This window comes from Vulpes vulpes, chromosome 12 (assembly GCF_048418805.1).
Source record: "Vulpes vulpes isolate BD-2025 chromosome 12, VulVul3, whole genome shotgun sequence".
Classification (NCBI taxonomy): domain Eukaryota; kingdom Metazoa; phylum Chordata; class Mammalia; order Carnivora; family Canidae; genus Vulpes; species Vulpes vulpes.
In genome coordinates, this window is record NC_132791.1 from 53,762,611 (window position 1) to 53,785,926 (window position 23,316).

Here is a 23,316-nt window from a genome sequence, read left to right on the forward strand (position 1 = left end):
TCACCCATGCTCATGTGGTTCATGTGTGGCAGAGCTAGGACTTGACCACTAATAAGTTTGCTTCAAGCTCACTGCTCCTCGCCTCCCCCAGTGGTGTCATCCTCAACAGCTCCCACATTCCAGCACTGAGGGGAAGGAGGCTTGTGAGTTGCACACACAGAAAGCACCCAGTGAATGTCTGGTGGTAGCAGTGATGATCACAATGAACTCAACCAGGGTTTATCATTCAGTAAATAAGTCTCAGAGCATCCGGAGGCTCTGGGAGCAGTGACAGGCCTATTCTGTTCCTGCACTATTCTGGCACCCAGCAATGCCTGACACATTGTATATGCTCAGTGAATGACACTGAATCCATGACTGTTTATTCAAATAATAAAACAATAAAATAAGTACTATGAGCTAATATCTATGGAGTGCCTACCATAAGTCAGCTCTCAGGGAGCCTCCAGGTGAGCTGAGGGAAAATATAACACTGGTGAAAAGGGCCATCCAGCATGGGGTATAACCTCACAAAAGTGTCTATGTAAAGACATGCCAAAGAAAGAAAGATGATAAGCAGCAACCCTAAACCTTCTATCATGTCAGAGGCCATACCAGCAGCTGTCACCATCGCAGCTTGAACACAGCAACTGCCAAAGCACACAAACCCTGATTTTTCATCTGCATCCACGTTCAGACTACATCTGGATGCTCTTTGCCTCTCCAGGCTAGACAACTGGAATGCTGAGGGCTATAAGGCAAACAGTTGTAGAAATTGGCGATATTTAGCTTGGAAAGAAAGAGGAAGGTCGTCTGTAACACCTGATGAGCTAGCTGCCAATGGGCGTCAGCTTGGGGCACCCCCTGAGGAAGCCTGCTCTAGCTGGCTAGGCTGTCTGGAGACAGATCAGAGGAGGGAGCCTGGTGGGCTGCCTCTCTGGCACCTGATGAAGCCTTATCTTCCACAGCATATACTCTACACACTTGTTCACACAACAAACATTCATTGGCTGTCATCCCTAGCCTATTCCAGTCTAGAAAGATAAGGATGAATAAAACAAGTCACAACCTTAGAAAATGCCAGGCCCCTAAGGTGAACTACTAGTCAGGAATCACTAGTAGGCCTTCCCCAGCAGTGGTGACATGTCAAAGGATGTCTTCCAAACCTAAATTGCGTACCAGTCTGTATCTTCCACTCCCTCCAAGGTCCCTTGGTCTGCAGTAAAAGCTAAAAGCTACAAGTTAGCAACCAGTGTGGCATCTTGAGGAGTTTTGTTTTGTTTTTGTTTTTGTTTTTGAGAACCTATTTTTATTCCCGGTTGAGACCCTGAGTCTCTTCTCTCTATGTAGAAGAATACAACGGTGTCAGAGCGCAATGAGGTCAATATCTGCTCCTCAACAAACCATCCCCACCGGCCCCTGGGCCACCACTCTAATGCCAACTGATGAGGAGCTGAGCCAGCCAGCTTTCCTCAGGACAGATGATGGCTTCATGAGGGAAAAAAAAGAGGCTGGCTCGGGTACAGCCTCCACTACAGCCCTGTCCACACACTGGATTGGTTCAGGGCTGGATTGAACATACGCACACTTTTATTCCTCATTGAGAGACAGTAATTATGCATAAATACACACAACACATATGTTCAGTGTTTTTAATAACATAACTTTCAGCTTAATAAGTGTAAAATATAAAGCAAATATTTGTATAACCACCACCAGGTCAACAGATGAAACAACACCAACCCCCTCCAAGACCCCCGTGGGCCCCTCCTTATCACAACCTGCACCCTTTCCTGTGGTCATGCCTAAACTGACTTTTGTGACAGTAATTTTTGTGTTTTCTATAGTTTTACCTCTTCTGCCTATACCCTTAAAACAATACAGTCCGGCTTTGCTAGTGGTTAAACTTTGCCTGAAAGGAATTATACCATATGCATTCCTTTGTGTGTTTTACTCAATATTATGTTGACGAGAGTCAGTCATTCTTAAAATATTATTATCCAATATTACAGCTATTGCAAGTCACTGTAGTTCATTCATTTTCATTGGAAGAATGTTGCACAATTTCTGTGCATTCTCTAATGCTGATGATGGGCATTTGGGCTCTTCCTGGTGTTGTGTGGATAGTGTCACGCACATGGTAGGTAAGAGTTTGGTCAGAGCAGACTCTTGAGGAATGGAGCTGTTGGGTTATAGGGATGTGTATCTTCTTTACCAGATTGCCAGATATACTTTGTTTTTCTTTTTAAAGATTTTACTTATTCATTCATGAGAGACACAGAGAGAGAGGCAGAGACACAGGCAGAGGAAGAAGCAGGCTCCATGCAGGGAGCCCGACGTGGGACTTGATCCCAGGACTCTGGGATCATGACCCTCGAGACAAAGGCAGATGCTCAACCACGGAGCCACCCAGGTGCCTCTATACTTTTAAATTCTGAAAATGGTTCTCAGGGAAATAGTGCTGTCATACCCCGCTTTGCCTGGGGTAGAGGAAATGAGGTATGGCTGCTCTTGCAGCTAGATCAGATCAGCCCACCTTCCATCTTCAGCATCTTGTCTCCTCCAGCCCACACACCCTGTGCCCTCTGGTACCCATAGCTCATGGCCCCTTGGCAGCAGGCTGGGCTCTGGCCTCCCTATCTCGGGGATGCAGTTGAGTGGGGGTGGGAGGAGGCTGAGAATGAGGAAGTGGAAACTAAATATGAGGGCCACAGAGAAGTCCGGTTCACAAACCTCAGTGTTTCAGCAGCACACTCTGTGGGAGAGGAACATGCAAGCTGCCTGTGCAGCAGCCCTAGCAGGCGCCAAGGTGCACTAACAAAGTGCACTTTGCCCTAGGTTCCTGCACGTAGGTGACTCCATGCAGTCTTCACTATGCAGCAACACTGACAGTGACATGTTATCATCCCCACATCACAGATGAAGGCACTGAGGCACGAGATGCAGAGTGACTGGCAGTACAGTATGGCAGTTCATAGCATGGGATCTGGGCCTGTGTAAAGTGGGTTCAGCTTGTGGCTTCCCTACTTACTGATGCAGTCTTAGGCCAGTTAGCTGACTTCTTTTGGTCTTAGCTTTCCCATCTATAAAATGGGGCTGACTCACTGGGTTACTGAGTTAAGATTTAACATGAAGGGCACCTGGGTGGCTCAGTCGGGTTAAGGTCATAATCCTGGGGTCCTGGGACCAAGCTCTGTGTTAGGCTCCCTGCTCAGCAGAGTCTGCTTCTCCCTCTCCCTCTGCCCCCCATCCTGCTTGGGCTCTCCCTCTAATAAATAAATAAAATCTTTTAAGAAGACAGAGATACTTTGAAGAAGGAGCTTAGCAGAGTGTTAGCACAAAAGAGAAATGAGCAGGACTATGAAATGGGACCTCTGGAGTTCCAATGTTGACAGCCAGCGCAGGAAGTAGGGTGTGGATGGGGAGGGCACAGCTCCCGTTAGCAAGCTGGGACCAGGCCACTAAGCTGAGGGAGCTGATCCAAGGCTGTGTGCGAATGGTCAGTGGAGTGCTGGCAGGGTGGACTCTGAAACGCAGGAACCCAGGTACCTTTGCCCAGAGCTTTCTATCTGCGGTTGCTTCAAAGGGCACTGATTTCTGACAGGGAGCAGCTGGATCCCTGCACATGTGAGAGCTTCAGCCCTTCAGGCCTCCAGGAAGTCGCACTGGCAGGCGGCAGCAGTGGCAGCCAATGGGCAGCAAAGCCTGTTGCTAAGGTCACTGGTGAACCTTATTTGGCGACATGGGGCTGACCCTGCATTCACCTCTTAGAACCCTGGGAAACGCCAACCACAGATGTGAAATGAACGTCTCCAAACCACAACTGCATTTCCTTTGAGAAAAGATTCGGCTCTCTTCTCCAGCCTGCCTCTCACGGGTTGGACGCCTCCTGTACAACAGCTTGCAAGCTCAAGAGAGAAAAGTCTGCTACAAACCCATGCTGGGCAGAGAAAGGGCAAGGGGCTATGGCCCCAGTAGCCCCAGGACCCATCAAAGACCTCCAAGTTTTCTGTTCTCACCCTGGCAGCTGCCAACTCCTGCTCAGGCCTCCCTGCACACACCCTGAGGAGTTTCTGGCCCCACTTCCTGCAGCTTTGGGAAGCGGCTGGTATGAGGAAGACCCATGGCACGCAGGGAGGAAGTGGGCCTGCCCGGGCCCTTACCATCTGCACCGGCCACACTGCTTTGGTGCAGCTTACAGCTCAAACGGTCGGCGGTTTCTGTTTTTCACCTCCCTTTTGTGCATCTCTAGTCTAACACTGAATAAGGGAAACTGTTGCCCCACCCCAGACAAATGTGGGAGAGAAGCTATGCCTTCAGTATTTCCAAAACAATGCTCTTTCCTCATATTTGTACACTGCCTTCAAGTCTAGAGACTGTGCTTACATATGCTGCTGTCTTGTTGGATCCTGTAAGCCCGGTGAAGGTAGTAATAGTGATGACTGAGCCCTCACCATGTGTCAGGAACGTGACTTAACTCACAGAACCCACTATCCTTTTTCCTACTTTATGGGAGAGAAAAAAGGAGGGAAAGAGGGATTCAGTGATTGGCTCAAGGTCACACAGCCTGTGAATGACAGAGCTGGGATTTATCCTAGACAGTTCGATTCCAAATTTCTATTATCTTCTGTTCTATTGCTTTTCAAAGCACATACATAAGAACAAATCCCATTTACAGTGAGAAAGTGAGGCTGAGAAGATTGAAAGAATGTAGGACTTGAAGACAGAGCTGTCCGCATCTACTCCTAGAGGGCTATCCACTGGCATCATGCCTCTGCCCACACCCTCACCTCTTGACCCCCCGAGGCTAAAAGTGGCCTTTCTTTTCTAGGTATCCCAGGGAGCCAAGAGTCCTGGCCTATCTAGAAGAGGCTATGTAAGTCCATCTGTCAGGTAAGAGCGGCGGGGGGGGGGGGGGGGGGGGGGGGAGCACAAAGCCAGGCCCTTTGGAGGAGGTACCACAGGAGAAGCCTCTGCCGTGGCCCTGAGAAACCTCCTGCACACCCCAGGACAGTAGTCAACCCATTCCACGGACTGGTGTGTCTGGGGACCATGGGCAGCAGAGCTGGGACATCTGTTCACAGCATCTCAACTGCTGGTACTCTGAGGGGGTGGGATGAGGTTGGACACTGAGGAATGCCACTGCAGACCCCCTCCTGACACATTGTCCTTTTCTTGGGCTCTTCAGGCTATCCTCGTGCATCAAACATGCTTTTTTGCACACCAACAATGTGTCAGGCACTGTTCCAAGCACGGATGACACAGTGGTGAACTGTACAGACCAAATTCTGGGTCCTGGCAGTTTTAGTTTCAGGGTGGGACACAGGAGGCAAATACTCCCAAAGACAACTGGGGATCCTGGGTGGCTCAGCGGTTTGGCACTTGCTTTTGGCCCAGGTCACGATCCTGGAGTCCCGGGATCGAGTCCCGCATCGGGCTCCCGGCATAGAGCCTGCTTCTCCCTCTGCCTGTGTCTCTGCCTCTCTCTCTCTCTCTCTCTCTCTCTCTCATAAATAAATAAAAATAAATCTTAAAAAAAATAGACAACTGAAGAGCACAGGGCTCTAGAAGGCACAACTGCAGGGTCTTAATCAAAGGAGTATGTGGTGGGCCTACAGATTAGGGCAGCCATTCTCTGAGGCGAGCGACATGGAGGACAGAGGGCTGATGTGGAGCTGTAGGGTGGGGATGGTTCTTGGACCACATCCCACAGTCCTCATCTCATGCCTTCAGTCCCTTTAAGAAATCTGCAGCTGTGAAAGCTGCTCTGCTGGTGTCGTCAAAGCTGCCCCTGAGTGGTGTCTTGGCTGGGACCAAGACTGTTTTTGGTACCTGTGCCTGAGTAAGCATGAGCTCCGAACTCTGGCACCTGTTGGGGTGGCTGGAGTTGGGGAGGGGGTAGGACCAGGATTTGGGGTCTCAAGCACCTCCATCCCTCCTCATCAGGGTGCTGTGTGTGCATGTGGGAGAGCACTGGCAGGCCAAAGCGTTCGTGAAGGGAGCCGGTGTGGCAAGACGCTGCTGGAATGAAATGCTGATTTCTGAGAAACGGTTTTGGAATGAAACATATTTTAGATTAAGCGAGAGCCCAGGACCCTTTCCCAAAGTACCTCTGAAAGAGCTTTTCAACCTAAGTGGTGAAATTACCTTTTCCTAGTGAGGAAACCCTAGAAGTGCTGCCAGCAAACCTGCCAACTTCAGAGGAAGCTGGTGAGTGGCCATGGCCCTCCCTGCATGGGCGCCACCCAGCCTGCAGGCTGCCAAGGTGGCGTGTAGTGTGCCCACCACCGGGCTGCTTCTGGAAAGCCCTCGTTGCCTCACTAAACAGGCTGCTCTCCCCCACTGGGGACTCCCTGTGGAAAAGAAACCCCAGTACTCAGGGTGGCGAGGCTGTGATTTCCAGTTTCATTTTCCAGTTTCCATTGAGAAGCAGCTCCACTCCCCATGCCCCCAGGGCACCACCGAGGAGCTGAGGGGCAAGGAATGTGTTCCCACCAGCACCTACTCCCTGGGGCTCCCGGAGGGTGGAGACTGGCTGAAGCCCCTGTATGGGAGGTTTGTTGAATTCAGATTCTTGGCTCCCCAGTTGCTGAGGAGGGAGGTTTGGGCCCGTCAGTGGTTCTGATGTGGCCCGGAGGCCCTGCTAGGCAGTCACAGCCTCAGAGACCATCAAAACAGCCAGAGTACAGCTGGACCGCAGCCCATTCCCTCTCCAAGGCTCTTCCTGCGAGGAGCGTTGGTGGAAGGAACGTTGTTCAGAATCTCCTCCCTTTCCCTCGCTGGTGTTGACCATGCTTCAGATATCAGTTCCCTGGGCCTCGAGGTCTATGGGAAGCCCAGCCTATGGTCTTCGCACAAACTCCTCTATTCCCCACATTCCACATTTCTCCTTAAGGTGCTAATTTGTAATAGGCATTCATAGAAATGAAGCGAGAAAAGTTCTATTAAGAGCCTTTAGGTCCTTTTGTTCTGTCCCTTGTTCCATTTATTTGTAATTTATAGCCTATGTAATTCCAAAAAGACTGTAAGGACACTTATGTTTTTGGGTTTTTTTGCCCTGAGTGTGTGTGTGTGTGTGTGCGTGTGTGTCCGTGTGTGTCACATGTGTGTGACTGTATTTGAGGTGGGCCTTCCAATGTACCCTTGCCCCAGTTTGACCTTGGAGGGAGCAGGTGGTGAGCTCCCCAAGTCTGGCAGATGTAGACCTTTCCTAATCTCTAGGGCAAATTTGTTCTTCGGTGTTTCTAGTATCAGTTTTTGATCAATCATTAATCAAAGTTGCAATAAAAAAGATAATCTTCTCAGGACTGGGCTGTAAAGATCCTGGTTGAAACCTTAAATAAACCCTTCTGTGGAAGCCTGAAAGCCAAGAGAGAAGGGTCTTATGTCTGTGGCTGGATCTGCAAGCAAATGAGGTCATCAACCATCTCTAATCAGGGGGTACAGACATGAACTTCAGTCACCTGAAGGCCCATGGCTGGGGCCTCTTGCTTCATTTTTCACTACTGATGAAGCTGGCCAAGCTCTGCCTCCTAGACCAGGTGGCAAAGGTAGAGAAGGAGGATATAGTTGGGCCCAAATGTGAGAGTCTGGGGGCACATCCATAGGATGTGACAGCTGGGATATGGCTCTGGGGCCAGTACTTAATGGCAGCAGAAGCAGGGCAGCTAATATAGCCCCCACTAGCCCACATGGTGGGGGGAACCCCTCTTTCTGATAGCTTTGCTCATTCCTGCTGACTTGTAGCTCTGCAGGGCACAGTGGTGCCTGGGATGGGGCAGGAGGCCCACTTCTCATGGGAGGAAGAGAGGAAGCAGCTGCTTCTCCACTGGGTCCAGCAGGGGTCAGAGGCTGTGGGGCCCTCACTCTTCTCGTAGCTCCCTCACGGTAGAGAGGGGAAGGATGTGCTCTTTGGGGCACGAGGTCACAGGCTCCTGACAGGCTACAGAAGTCAGATCTTGGGGCTAAAACCAGGGATAATGAGGCCCAGCACCAGGTCCAAGAAGCAAGGAAAACAAGGCAGAGCACAGGGCCCTGGGGAAGGGCAGCCTGGACCAAGATACTCAGGGGTTTGGTCACCAGTGGCTTTCGTAGGACTCACAACGAGTGCATTGTACAAGAAGCCAACACGCTCATGTGGACCTACTGAAGATGTGTGGAAGCTGAGAATGGGGAGAGGCACTTGCTGTTTTCTCTGACCCCTCCTAACACATTACCAGTCCCACTCTAGTATCATGTTCTTAGAAACATAGATCAAAAGTCAGGTGTGAGAAATTGTTCAAAGAACTGATGTCCAGAACAGGAACAGACTTGTCCTGGGAGCCTCAAAGGGAGGAAGCAGCATTGACACGAATAGTTGAGAGATGGATGTGAGGAAGAGACTTCCCATAGGTTGAATATGGTCTCCAAAGATAGATCGGTAGATATACATACATATTTGTTTTTGAGAAAGAGAGGGATAGAGAAAGGAAGAGATGAATAGAAAGGTACACACCTCATTTTTAACAGCAGCTGTTTCTAGCTGGTAAGGTTTAAATTTTTTCCCTTTGTGCTTACCAACAGTTTCTAAAATGTTCATAATGTGCTCATATTACATTTTTTAAAAATTTGGTGAAACATACATAACATAGAATTTACCATTTTAATCATTTTCAAAAAAGTTTTCTTTATGGGGTGGTTGGGTAGTTCAGTTGGCTAAGCGTCTGCCTTTGGCTCAGGTCATGATCCCTGGATCTAGAGATAGAGCCACACGTCAATGGGCCCCTGTTCAGTGGGAAGTCTGCTGCTCCCTCTCCCTCTGCCCCTCCCCCTGCTTGTTCTCTCTCTCTCTCTCTCTCAAATAAATAAATAAAATCTTTAAAAATAGGGACACCTGGGTGGCCCAGTAGTTGAGTGTCTGCCTTCGGCTCAGGTCGTGATCCTGGGGTCCTGGGATCGAGTCCCACATCGGGCACCCCACGGGGAGCCTGTTTCTGCCTATGTCTCTGTGTCTCTCATGAATAAATGAATAAAATATTTTTAAAAATCTTTAAAAATAAATAAATAATAAAAAGTTTTCTTTATTTACATAATCTCTACACCCACAGTGGGACTTGAATTCACAATCCTGAGATCAAGCCACACGCTCCTCCAAATGAGCCAGCCAGGTGTCCCCATTTCGAGCACTGTTAAGTGTGCAATTTAATGATGATAAGTTGAATGTACAAGCAGCCATCACTACCATCCAGCTCTAAAAATTTTCTGTTGTCCTCAATAGAAACACCAAACCCATTAGACTAATTCCATATTCCCTTCCAACCACCGGCCACTGGCTGCCACCACTTTACTTTCTATTTCTATGCATCTGACTACTCTAGCTACCCCATCCAAATGAGGGACAATACAATACTTGTCCTTTTCTGTCTGGCTCATTCCACTTCTTAGCATAATGTTTTCAAGGTTCATCTATGCCTTACCATGTAGGGGAATCTCCATCCTTTTTCAGGCTGAATAATATTCCATTTTGTGTGTATACTACATTTTGTTTACCTGTTCATCTGTCAATGGACATTTGGATTGTTTTCACTTTTTGGTTATTATGAGTAATGCTTATATGAACATGGATGTAAAAATACTTCTTTGAGTTCCTGCTTTCAATTGTTTGGGTATATATCTAGAATTAAAATTGCCAGATCATATGGTATTTCTATGTTTAATTTTTTCAGTAGACACGATACCATTTCCCACAGCAAATATGCCATTTTACATTCCCACCAGCAACGCACAGAGTTCTAGTTTCTCCACATCCTTGCCAATACTTGCTATTTTCTATTTTTTTGATAATAGCCATCCTGATGGGTGTGAAGTCATATCTTATTATGGTTTTGATTTGCATTTACCTAATTCAAATTACTTATTTTTTAATCCAATTCTGTCTGGATCAAATCCTGAATCAAAGCCTTTGTCCTTTATCTCTTGATAATATGGACCTTTCTCCCTTATTCCCTTTGTCTGTACTTATTTTTTGCATTACATGTATTCTTTAAAATTGTGGTAAAGTACACACAACATAAATTCTACCATATTAGCCATTTTAAGTGTACAGTTCAGTATCTTTAAGTAAATTCACATTGTTATGACCTAACCCAAGTTACTGTATAATGATAAAAGGAAACAAGTACATAAAAAAAAAAAAAAAAAGGCAAGCAAGCAAGCAAGCAATGATTCTCAGCCCGTGGAGACATTCACACACTTCGGCTCAGTCTTGGCAAGAGTTTACATTCATCTACTAAGCATCTCTGATACTCTGGGCTCTATGCTGAGCAGGAGACTTTGAGGTGAGCGTGATCTGGTTTCTGCCCTTGGATTTCATCTCTGCACAGAGCAGTTAAAACCAAGGCTGTTCTGGGCCAAAAGGACCACCCTGTTATGCAATGCAGTGTTGGGAAGGTGGCAGATATGGGAGCTTCAAAGGACCTGTGGACATTTGCAGGTACTCAAGTGCAGAGAGGACGTGGCCTGTGCTGTTGGGCTATGGGGGTGCTTATCACAACCGCCATTACATAAGCACCTGTTAATAATTCATGTGTGTCTTCCAGACTCAGCTGTAAGCTTCATGAGAGCAGGGCCAGATGGTCTTGCTCACTGTTGAACCCTACTGTGCCCAGCACAGGCAGGGGTAAAATGAATACTTGCTGAGTAAGTATTGAGGAGGAGGAGGAGGAGGAGGAGGAGGAGGAGAGAGATGTCTCTTTCCAGAGTCTTGGCTGTGAAAGGCAGACAGCATGGCTGTGCTGCATGGGGACAGAGGGTGGAGGAAGCATCACACAGACAATGTTGGCATGAGCACGTCAAACATTGAACCATGGCAGCCAGTAGAGTAGAGCCTGAAGACCCAGGTTTGAAAGAACTAAAGGGCAAGATTGCTGGGAGGGGGCCCTGGTGAAAGGGGAGAGGCTGTGATGCATTCTCAGTGGAAGGAGAGGGGTCTCTCTTTTTATGAGACTCAGATGGCCAAAGACAGAACGTGCCAGTTGTTGGCAAGGACGTAAAGCAACTGGAACCCTCAGGCACTGCCATGTGTTCTCCCTGTTAGTATTCCAGGCTTCAGATAGCACTCTGGTCTCTGGTTGGTGCAGACTACCATTTACACCAGTCAAGAGAACACCAACATCTGTACTTAGACCACCAGACATGAAAGGCTCTATGTCCGGAGCGATTTCCAAGATGGGCCTAAATCCAAGGAACATGGCACGACTGACAGCCCAGAGCTGGCTCCATGCTCACCAGCCTACCAAATGTCAACCTTGCCTATGTGCCTCCATCTCATGCCACATGGTTGGCAGGACTTCAGTCAACAGAAAGTGGACTGTGCTCTTTTCAAATAGCATGTGGATGGGTCCTGGCGAGGCTGCACCCCTGCTTGCTGAGCTCTGGACACCACGGTGAATTCCATCAGGGTGTCCAGAGCCCCTCTGCCTAAGGGGCCTTTATGCACACCAAGCCGGGCACCAGCATCCTAGTCCCCTGCTGGTGGTCCCACTGCACAGAGCTCCTTGCTCCAGACATGGGATGTGCCAAGGAGCCCACAAAAGGCAGCTCTGCTCAACACCTGCACAGCTCCAGTATGAGGGAAGGAAAATGCTGACTCCGTGTGTGGTATGTATTTTCACTGCATCTTCCTTTTCAAGTTGGAAGTTGTTGTCACTGAGTTACCAAATGCCACTCTACCCACTGCTGGGGAGCAGAGAGAGGTGCTCAGCAGTTCCTGGGGTAAGAGTGCAGTCCAGAGGGGGACATGAGATGAACCCAAATGACAGCACAGACCCAGTACAAAGCAGTGTGCCATCAGGTGCCACACTGCATGGTCTCACCCTCAGTGCTGCAGGAGCTCAGCAGGGTGAGGGGTCCTATAGGGGTGGGCTGGGGAGGGAAAGTCTTGGAGCAGGGCCCCCACGGTGGGGAGCAGAGGAGGGAGGAGACCATTACAAGTGACAGAAACAACAAAACAGGACCTCTATGCAAATGCACAGAACTCAAGACCTGGCCAGGCTTGGACTCATGTGGGAGAGCCTCACTGGCTGCCCTTTTACCCAGGAGAAAGGCCACAGATGGCAGGCTCTCAGCCCCACCCAGGCCCCTGTAACACATGTTCCACTGTCCCCAGTCTGACCACAACCCCCACATGAGCTGTGTCCTGTTCATGCTGGCTTAGAAACTGGGAAGTACCTGGCATGTGGCCCCTCCACTTCCTCCACATGATTGCTTGGGGCTCTGGGGGGATCAGCGAGGGATCATTTTTGTGGTCAGGAAATGTCTGTGGCAGCTTTGGACACCACAGGCCCTCTCTCTGTGCCCTTCTGAAGTGGAGGCTACATTCCCAGAGAGTTAGAACTGCCTAAACTCCAGCTCCAATCTCTTGCTTCTTCCAGGTAGGCTTCTCTTAGTGTGGGGGATGGAAGGTGGAGGTTACCTTTCCCCAGCTTCATGAGGTCCCCTCAGATCCAAAATACTCTGAGTTCAAGGGCAGGACATCGAGAAACAGAGCAGCAGATACTAACTTGTGGTTTAGTTCAATGGTTTTCAACCTTGGCTGCACATAAGAACCACCTAAGGAACTTCTTAAAAATACTCATGTCCAAATACTTAAACAGGCACTTTGCAAAGAGGGGATCTAAATGGCTAATAAACATATGAAAAGGTGCTCAACTGTATTAGTCATCAGGGAAATGCAAATTAAAACCACATCGTGATACCATTGCACACCCTCCAGAATGGCTAACATGAAAAAGATATAAAATACCAATTGCTGGCAAAGACATGAAGCAACCAGAACTCTCATATATTGCTGGAGGGGTGCAAATGGGTACGGCCACTTGGAAAATTATTTGGTATAGAGTACAAAAATTGAGGATCCCTGGGTGGATCAGCGGTTTGGTGCCTGCCTTTGGCCCAGGGCACGATCCTGGAGTCCCGAGATCGAGTCCCACATCGGGCTCCTGGCATAGAGCCTGCTTCTCCTTCTTCCTGTGTCTCTGCCTCTCTCTCTCTCTCTATCATAAATAAATACATAAATAAATAAATAAATAAATAAATAAATAAATAAATAAATCTTTAAAAAAAAATAGAGTACGAAAGTTGAACACATTCATATCCATGCCTGCCTTAGCAATTCCACTTCTAAGTATGCACCCAATGGACATGCATACAAATGTGCTCCGAAAACCGCCACTGGTATGCTCATAGCAGTAGTAGTTATAACAACCTCAAACCCCAAACAACAATCCAAAAACCCAAATACCCAACAACAGTAATATCCATACGGCTGAATGCTCTATAGCAATGAGAATGAATGGACTACAGCAACCATATGCAATAGCTTGCGTGAATCTCACAAACACAGTATTAAGTGGAAGAATCCAGACATGAAAGCCCAAACACAGTATGATTCCCTTTATATAATATAAAGCTTGAAAACAGGTAAGACTCATTTCTACCATTAGAAGTGAGAATGGTGGTTACCCTTTGGGGCACCAGGGGACATTGGTAATGTTCTGCTTCTTGATCTGGATGCTGGTTACTTCGGGTAGCCGGAGTTCGCTTAGTGAAAATTCACTGAGATTTCCACTTAGGGTTTGTGTTGTTGTTGTTGTTGTATGTATGTTATCCTCCAGTACACACTTAGATTTTTTTTTTTAACCTGGGTCAATTCAGCTGGCCTCAGTGAGACTAAGGCCCAGGCATTAATATTTTTTAATATCCTTGATGACTGTAGTGTGCCACCAGGATTGAAAGCCACTGGTTTGATTTTTTGGGAAAAGGAGATCCACTGAGAGGCTTCAAACAGTCCTGACAAAAGGCACTCTCCAATCAGGTGGAGCACGATACCCAGGCAGGAAGAGGTCCATCTTTGCTGAGGTGAGCAAGCCTCCTGCACGGGCAGAGGAAGCACTGTGGCCCACTGTTGTAATGTTTCTTCTCTGGCAGTGTCTGTTGAAAGCTGGTTGCATCAGTTTGCAATGGGGTTTAGTGACAGCAAGGTGGACCCCAGCCGCGCCCCAGAGCACTGGCTTATCAGCACAGCTGCTGCAGGGCCATTTATAGAGAGGAGGCAGCTGGCCTTCCCAGGGATATTACCCAGGCCAGAGGCACTGCTGAGGATGTGCCACTTGGGCAGGGGCAGGAAGGGGCACGGATGTCTGTGTTTGTCGGTAACATGCAACTCTGGGTTCCAGATGATACCTAAACTCCCTGGCCTCTGGGTTCAGATTAGGAACTTGCAACATCTTGTTGAGGACTACAATGTGCTTGGTTCAAGTGCCCAGGCTGAGAATTTTCCTTCCTCTCTTTGCGGTTAGAGGCAACCACCCTACAATGACCATCTCCAGCATACTCTGGACAACGGGCAGCTTGGACAGGAAAAGACAACATGGGCTTACACGTTACGCAGGAGTTCTGCCCACCTGGGCCTCATCCCAGTGCATGGACCATGAACCTCCCACTGTGGGAAGGATGATGCATCCCTCAGAAGCTTCCCCCAGCCCTCCAGGGCCCTCCACCATCCAGCCATGGGTTGCCTCTTGTCCGTGTCCCTACATGTCTGCCTCACAGCATCATGTCTACAGAGTAAGAGTGAACAGGAAGGGGCCTGGGGCCACTTGCAACTCTGCTGAGTGGAATGCAGTTGGGGGGGGGGGGTGTCAGGGGGCTGGGCTAAGCTTACTTGGCCGATGGACACAGAGTGGCGTGGGCTGAAAGAGGACAAGCTAAACCGATGAAAGCTAAATCGCTGGAGTGTAGCCAGCAGAGCAACAAATCTGTCTCTAACTGTCCAGTCCCCACTCCTCAAATTAAAAAAAAAAAAAAAAAAAAAACCCTAGAAGTGAAAGAAGCTTGAATAAGGAAGCCAGGTTGTAAAGATATGAGTGTCTCTCCAGTGAAGCTGTAACTCCCCGCTTCTCTGGCTTTCATTGTCCCCTCTCCAGGAAATTGGAGTGATACTCCAATCCACTCCTGGATTTTCCTCCCTGCCCAGGAGGGGGGCTGAGAGTTAATGGCTCTGCTAGAGTGGCCAGTGGGACACTGTGCCAAGCTCTGTGCCTATGCTGTCCCTAGCTGGGGCCTCGGCCTCCATGTCCCATCTCACCTCCCTCATCTGTGAAATACCACATGGCAAGCCCTGCCAGCCAGAGTGCCACTACCCCTTCCTGTTGTCTGCTTTACAAAGCATTTGTGAAATGTTTCCTTTTTGTACCTCAGGAAATGGGTGGCCAGGAAGAGTACTTGATTCTACCTTTTCCCTAGAGGTATGCATGCTTCAAAGGGCTGTGCAAATTAAACCAAACCTGAGGTCTGACTAGGCTGGGAGAGTGAGGAGGCAAGAGAATCCTGAGAGTGTTCCAGCAGGGAAGTCATGGAGGCCCAGTGAAGGCTGATCTCGGGGTGTGGCTGAAGGACAGCTGGACTCTGGGTGCTCCTTCTGCATGTGAGTTGTGACCGGCGCCTAGGCTGTGGGCCTCCCTGGGCTCTAGGTTATCCTTATCCAAGGGGACAAACAAGCACACGACACTCCTCAGAGCAAAAGTATCAAGGAGGCCACTGAGCTGGAAACACACAGGCTCAGTGAGTCTGACTGAAAGGACTCCTAATGTCAGATCTAGGGGAATCCCACGTGGACGTAGCCTGGATGTCCCCCAAATGTACACTCTTACCTTAAAGACCCAACAAGGATCTGTTATTCAGGGAGTTATTTCTTCATTTTTCTGAAACTGTTGATGTTTTCTGGTCAGTCATATAATTTCTGAAAGTCATCATAAATTCTCTCTCCTGGTTTCCTTTATTGACATGCTTATTTCCCTCCTCAGAACACTCCAGTGAGTAATATTTCCCCATATGGAGAAGTCACTAATCCAGCACCTTCTATCATGCCTTATAGCTAAAAACTTGAATGGGAATTTTTAAAAGCCACCCCCCCAACCCCCCACCCCACCTCATCCCCTGTGTCATTCAGAGACGTCACAAAGCTCATACAAAGAACTCTTAGGAGAATCTTGCAGGGACTATTCTTGTTTTAGATGCAAATCAGAAAAGGTTTCTGTATCATCAGAGTCCCAGTGGGAACCAGATGCACTGCACCGATAAGCAAGGAGATGGAGTAAGGAAGGACTATGTCCCCTATGTCCTGGGTGAGCAGGACTAAGGAAAGCACAAGGGGAAGAGAAGCCTCCCAGAGCCAGCAACAGGCTGGGGTGGTGGGGGAGGGGGAGGTGTTACCTCCACCCTGAAGGGAGGAGGGCGAGGGAGCCCATCCGTGGTGGAACAGACACAGGGCTGCAGGAGTGGGCTGCTATAAGGGTTGTGGCTTTAGGGTAGAGAACACAGACTCTGCTGACCAGAGGCTAGCAGAAGAGGTAACGGGGGGGGGGGGGGGGGAGGGTGGATAAAGCACCCCACTATTATTCTCCAATCTCAAACAGGGTTGGCCAAACCCAACTGGAATCATGATGACACCATGCTGCCTGGTTGATGCAGTCCAACAAATGTCAAATACTGGGAGGTGTGAGTAAGGGTAGAGAACAGGTAGGGGCAGGGCAGTGGCAGGATACTCCACACACTCATCTGGGTTAGCCACTCAGAAGGAGTAGATTGGAAGTTAATATGCTGTAATGTTGCATCCTCATCACAAATGAATGGCACAAGAGGCAGCCACGACAGAGATGACGGTGGAAAAAGGCTCAAGGCAGGGGTGGGATGGTGATGAGGGTGGCTGGGTGGCTCAGTTGGTTTCGGCTCAGGCTGTGATCCTGGAGTCCTAAGTAAGAGCTCTGTGTTGGGCTCCTTGCTCTGCAGAGTCAGCTTCTCCCTCTCCCTCTGTTCTTACCCCTTTGTGCTTTCTCTCATGCTCTCTCTCTCTCTCTCTCAAGTAAATAAATAAAATCTTTAAAAAAAAAAAAAAGGCTTATGGGATTTTAGCACAGTGACCCCAGTCCCCATCACGGAGGGACAAGTTACTAAGTTACTCTACATAATTCCAAGGCAAACATGTACATTAATAAAGTTGACTCTGAATTACCAGCAAAGGGTTATATGTGGTCACTGTACAACTTAACAGAGCTTTAACTGGGCAGGCAAGATGGTAACACAATTTAGACAAGTACCTCCTTCCAAAAGAAGTAAAACAGGGCTTCCAGTTAAAGACATCAGGTTACCCACATGTCCCAGTCTTCTTTCTCTCCTGAAGTGTCACAAAAATGCCAGTCAGGAAATAAAATGGTATACTGGGGGGAGGGATGAAATTGATGGTGGGTATTAAGGAAGGCATTTATGATGAGTACTGGGGGATGTACGAAAGTGTAGAATCACTACATTGTACACCTGAAACTAATTTTACACTGTATATTAACTGACCGGAATGTAAATAAAAACTTAAAAATAAATAAAAAATAAGTTAAAAGAAAAAAGAAAGGAAACGGTATAAACCCTCAAGTGCAAAGACAATGGTAAAGGAGACATGAGTGGATGAGATTTGAGCAGACTCCAGGAAGATGGAAAGCAGATGGAGGAATGATGGCTGGCATGGAGGAAGCTAGTCTCCTAGGGCCCACGGAGGAGGATGCTGACAGGAGGTCAGTCCTCTCATGCCCAGAGCCCTGGAGGAACTCTAACCTCAGGGTAATTATGGATTGTGATGGTGGGCTCAGGAATAGGAGGGCAGCAGAGTAAAGAAGTAGAGAAATCCTTCTAGATCCCACTACACATTCTGCCTGGCACAGCAGGAGACTAAAGACCCAGAACCAGAGAGATGGAGGCAGAGGAGATAGCAGATGAGCACAAGGATGCAAATGGGGCACGAGGGCAAAGTCTGAAGACTGAACAGTGAGATTCAAGGTCTCCAGTCCTTTCACCCCAATCCTGCCCCAGGCATATATCACCCTATTCTGGAGTGTGTTGTATTTAAAACATGGCTGCACATTTTTTTGAACATATTTTCCATTGAGAAGTGGGTGTTGGTCTCCTTCCCTGAATCCCTGAACAAGTGTAAACTTGTTATTATTACCTATTCTTAGAAAGTTTTTGAGATGTACTTTATGTCTAGGTGTGGCTAATTTTTTTTTTTTTACCTAAGTTCTATTTAATTGACATATATTGTATTACTAGTGTCAGAGGTAGAATTTAGTGATGCGTCAGCTGCACACAACACCCGTGCTCATCGCACCCCATGCCCTCCTCAATGCCCGTCCCCAGTTACCCCGTCCCCCCTCACCCCCACTCCAGGGACCCTCAGTTTGGTTCTTAAGAGTTAAGAGTCTCTTATGACTTGCCTCCCTCTCTGTTTTTTTAGATGTACCCTATGTGCTCAAGAAGAATGTTTATTTTCCGAGTCTTGTTTTCTGTATATGTACACTCAGCTTGTTGATTGTCCGAACCTCCCGTATCTTTACTAACGGTCTTTTGCCTGACCTGTCAGTAAGTGGAAGAAGTGCTCTGAAATCTCTCACTGTAATGATGGATTTTCAAATTCCCCTTGTTTTATCAGTTTTGCTTTATACATTTTGAGGCTATCTTGTTAGGTGAATAAAGTTTAGAATTATGCCCTCAAAAACAAAAACAAAAACAAAAACAAAAACAAAAACAAAACATTTTATGCCTGGTTTTTCCTGGAGCTGAGATGGCATCTACAGCTCCGATTCTGGCTCTGGATCCGGCTCCGGCTTCAGCTTCACCTCTTGGCTCCAGCTCGGGCTCAGGGTCAGGCTCAGGTTCAAGGATCCCTCTCAGAGGCCTGTGGGGTTGCTATTAATTACATGGCATCTTACGAGCTGAACGTCAGTAATGGTTATTTATCTATGGTCTGTTACTTCGATGAAGACCCGGATGCACCTGTTTATGTCCCCTTTTTCCAAAACCAAGCTGAGGGGAAGAAAGAACACACAAGGCAGTTCATAAGATACCTGAAGGAGCATAAGAGTAAAGCCTGCCTTCCAGTGGTTAAGAGGCTTGACAAAGAGTACTGAGGAACGAATGTGCAAGCTATAGTGATGGCTCTGGAGTTGGAAAACGGGTTACACAAGCTCCTGCAAGACCTGCAGAACTTGGCTTCTCAGAAGAATGAAACTGATCTCTTAGAATTCCTGAAAAGGTTTATGGGTAAACAGAAGAGGAACATAAAATATCTGGAATACTAGCATAGCTATCAGAAGGAATTAGAAAGGCTGACTTCGAAGGAAGGTATCTTGGAACAGTTTGGTGAAGCATCAGGCAGACAGGCTTAACATCTGAAGGCAACACAGCAAGTCTTCCATTGTAGTAGTTCCCAAAAGCAGCTACTTAAAAATCTGGATCTCTATTTGACAGAAGACTGCTTTCCTTATAATAGTATCCCAATCTTTGTTGTCATACATGGAAATAAATTGGCTTTGCATTACAAAAAAAAAAAAAAAAAGCCCATCTTGGGCTCCTCAGTGCTATGGGTGCCCCTTGGAGGACCCAGGAGCCCTCCCCATAGAACCAACACTGATATGACAAGTCTTTCTTCCTTCGTCCTCCAACATGCAACATCAAAGAGAAAAAAAAAAAGAAAAAAAGTAGAAAATAAAGCCTTACTTTGTTTTACTTGCCATTTATTGTAAGAAAACTTTAAATCATTTTTAAGGAAACATTCTAAAGCAAGGCTGGAAAATGTCTGATTTTTCTATAGAAAGTTGAGTATATAGTATGTAACTGCTGGCAACCCACTGCCCCTTTGTGGTCTGTGGAACCCAAAGCATATGGACATATTTGATGTTCTCAGCAAGAGGAAAAAAGTATGGTCCAAATTAAATTTTCCAAATTAAAGATTTCAGTTTATACAAAATGCATCTAGCATCATGTAAATTTTTCTATGACCAAATATCTTTTAAATTATAATCTTGAAATAATATTTTTGTCACATATAAGAGCAACTCTTTAACATTGTAAAACATTCCAAACAATATAAATGTAAACATAATAAAGAATGAAAATTCCCTTTATTCCTCAAAAGAAAAAAAAAAAGACCCAGGTGGGCCTTGTGACTACAGTGGCAAATGATGTCATGTGACTTCCAACGCCAGGGCATAAAAGGTCATGCAGCATCCATATTGCTAGCTGGAACATTCACACTGGAGCTCTGAGCTACCACATATGAGGTCCAACTCCTGGGCAGGATGCTAGAGAGGCCATGTGTAATCTCTCTGGTCACCAGTCCCAGCCAAGCCCAGGCTCCCTGCTTATCCCTGCCAAGGGAAGAACCATCTTTAAAGTGGACCCTTCAGCTCCAGCTGTTCCAAATCCCAGCCACTCAAGCCTCTGTTCATTTCAGTCATCCCAACCTAGGCTCCAGACACTGGGGAGCTGAGCCTTTCTGAATTCCTGACTTGTAGAATAATAAAATGGCTCTTGTTTATGCTGCTAAGTTCTGGGGAGGTTTGTTATGCAGCAATAAGTAATGGAAACAAGGAATCAGAAATGCTTCTCTTGAGAAGTGGAACGGCTCAAGTGGTGGTTCTCAGTGGGATGATCTTGCCCCCCCCCCCCCCAGGGGACATTTAGCAATGTTTATAGACATTTTTGGTTATCACAACTCTAGGAAAGGCATCTGGAGCTTCAGGGATACTGCTAAGCATTCTACAGTGCATAAAAGCCCCTGACAACAAAGAATTATTTGTACTAAGATATCCATAGCACCAAGGTTGAGAAACCTAGTTCTGGGGAGAGGCTCTGACATTTAGAGGCTTGTTAACTGAAAAGACTGGCTTGCTCTCTACAGAGAAGCCCTAGCTAATAAGTTGTTCCCAAACAGACTATTTATTTATTTATTTATTTATTTATTTATTTATTTATTTATTCGTTCATTCACTCACTCATTCATTCATTCATGAGAGACACAGAGAGAGAAAGCAGAGGGCATAGGCAGAAGAAGAAACAGGCTCCCTGTGGGGAGCCTGATGCAGGGCTCAATCCCAGGACTCTGGGATCATGACCTGAGCCAAAGGCAGACGCTCAACCACTGAGCCACCCAGGTGCCCCTCAAACAGTTTAATTCGGGTTTTCATTGCTTCATTCATAAGTATTGACAGATAGCCAGGACATTTGACATTTGAGGAGAGCCTCCAAAATGAAAGAAAACAAACAAAAGGCAACTAGGTGGAAACAAAGATAATAAAAAGAAGAGATTAAAACAAAACAAATAGACAAAAGAAAAATAAACGATGCCTTCAGAGAGGTAAGAGGGCAACAGTATATTCATAAAACAAGAACATGATATTATGAAAGACAGCATGGAAAACAAGAATGAATAATTATATATTAAAAATATGAAAGCCGAAATTAAAATAAAATCAGCAGAAGGCTTGGGGGATAAAGTCAAGTAAAGTTTCCCAAGAAACTAGACGCAGAGGCAAAGGTCAAGGCAATACAGAAAATACAAGATCCGAAGAGTAATCCAGTAGGTCCAACAGGTAAAATAAAGGGGAGAAAATTACCAAAGATAGAAGTTTTTTTCCCCCAGAACTCAAGGACACACAACACACTACTTAGCTCTGCAATGAAGACTATGTCTACATTCACTACTGAGTTAACCAAAAATCATGTTATATTCTTACCAGGAGACCAAGGGAAAAGAACTGGAAGTGGCTTTATAGGAAAGCTCAATTCTCGACTCCCACAAGAAGTCAACAGACGTCTAAAATGGGTAAATCAAGAAATAACAATATAAACAGAACTAGAAACTAATGAAAGAGTTGAAAGATGCTACCTCTAGAGAGAGCTGGACTGAGAAAGCTAAGGGAGGGGATTTTTATTATGAGCCTCTCTGTACTGTTGATATAGAAACCATTTGCATGCATTATTTTGACAAATTTGATAAAACAGAAATTAATTAAAAATGAGTACAGTTAAAAATTGCAATGCGATGGGATTAAGTTTGATTATTTGGAAAATTCACTGATGTGGCTGAGCCATGCCATGCCATGCCCCATTTACCTCATGAATGTGGAGGAGTTTCTCCTGACCTCACTGGCCAGTGAAAGCAGTTTGTGGGTGGGGGTGGGATGGGGACCTACACACCAACCCCTTGGAGGGGGCGGTCACCAGTTACTGGATCCCTTTCCCAGCATTGCTGCATTTGAGTATGGATCCTGCCAGGGTGCCAAAGGAGAGAAGAGCTAGTTACCCTTTGAGAAATTTAGGAATTCACTAGGATTTCTTGCCTCTCCTACTCTGGACTCAGACAAAGTGCTAGATTTCTGAAGGTCCAGAGCCTCTGTGCTGATGTGCTCAGCTGCTAGAGGTGGCTGCACACATTCATTGTCTCATGCGACAGATGGGCCTTGAGTCACCATATCTCCTACCAGGAGCTCCCCAGGAGGGGCGAAAGCAGGGAACATGCCTGTAAGGGCTTGTGCCTTACTTCTAAGGTGTATCTCCTTGGGTGCCAGGCCTCAGGCCTAACAGTCCTTCCTGTTCTTTCCCTCACCCACTGCCCTTCCTCTTCCTCCTCCTTCCTCCCTCTACCCACCACCCTCCTCCGTGCCCCCCCCAGCCCCACCCTAGGGGCTGCTCAGCTGGCTTGCTTGCCAAATGCACCGCAGGTTTTTTCTTTTAACCTTTTCAATTGTTACTTCCTTTTTGAAATTACATCATTATTACATAAGTAACATGTATTCCTCATACAAAAACAAGAAAATTTTGAAAATCACTCACAATTCTACCAGCCAAATAAAACTCAGTACTTGTCTATGAATTTCCAGGATGTTTCCAGGCTTATGCACAAGTAGAAATACTACTGGCTCACGCCTCATCTGGGTACCCATCTGTTGAGCACTCAACACAGGCTAGACCCTGTGCTGAGGCCTTTAGATGTGTTAATCCCACCCAATTCTCGAAATTTTGCGAGACCTGTGTTATTATGCCCATTTTACTGGCAAGAAGTAGAAGCTTAAGGAGATCACATCACTTGTCTGAGCTCTCACATGGGTTAAGAGACTGACCTGGATTTCAACCCTCAAGCCTGAGTCCCAAGCCACTTGCCTTGCATGTTTGCTGAGCTTTCTACATTTCTTTTTCTTTTTTTTTTTCACTTAGCAATACATGTAAACATCTTTCTTGCCAATAAATATACACCTAGGATGTGCCAAATTTTAAAGGACCAATTCCTTTTTCTTGGGCTTTTCAACGTTTCTTTCCTTTCTTTTTTTTTCATATTATAAAACAATGCAGTGACAACTATCTTTACACATATATCTTTGCACGATTTTCCTAGGATAAATTCCAGAAAGAGGAATTGCTGGGTCCAAGGCTAAATACATTTTTAACACTTCTTCTCTAATTACGTCAGCAGTA

At 46.7% G+C, this 23,316-nt stretch overlaps 1 protein-coding gene across 3 annotated transcripts in view; it reads right to left on the reverse strand.

Annotated features, from left to right (window-relative positions):
- The window catches only part of RAD50 (RAD50 double strand break repair protein), a 227,824-nt gene that overhangs the window by 163,325 nt on the left and 41,183 nt on the right, over positions 1–23,316 (reverse strand). The window lies entirely within an intron of this gene.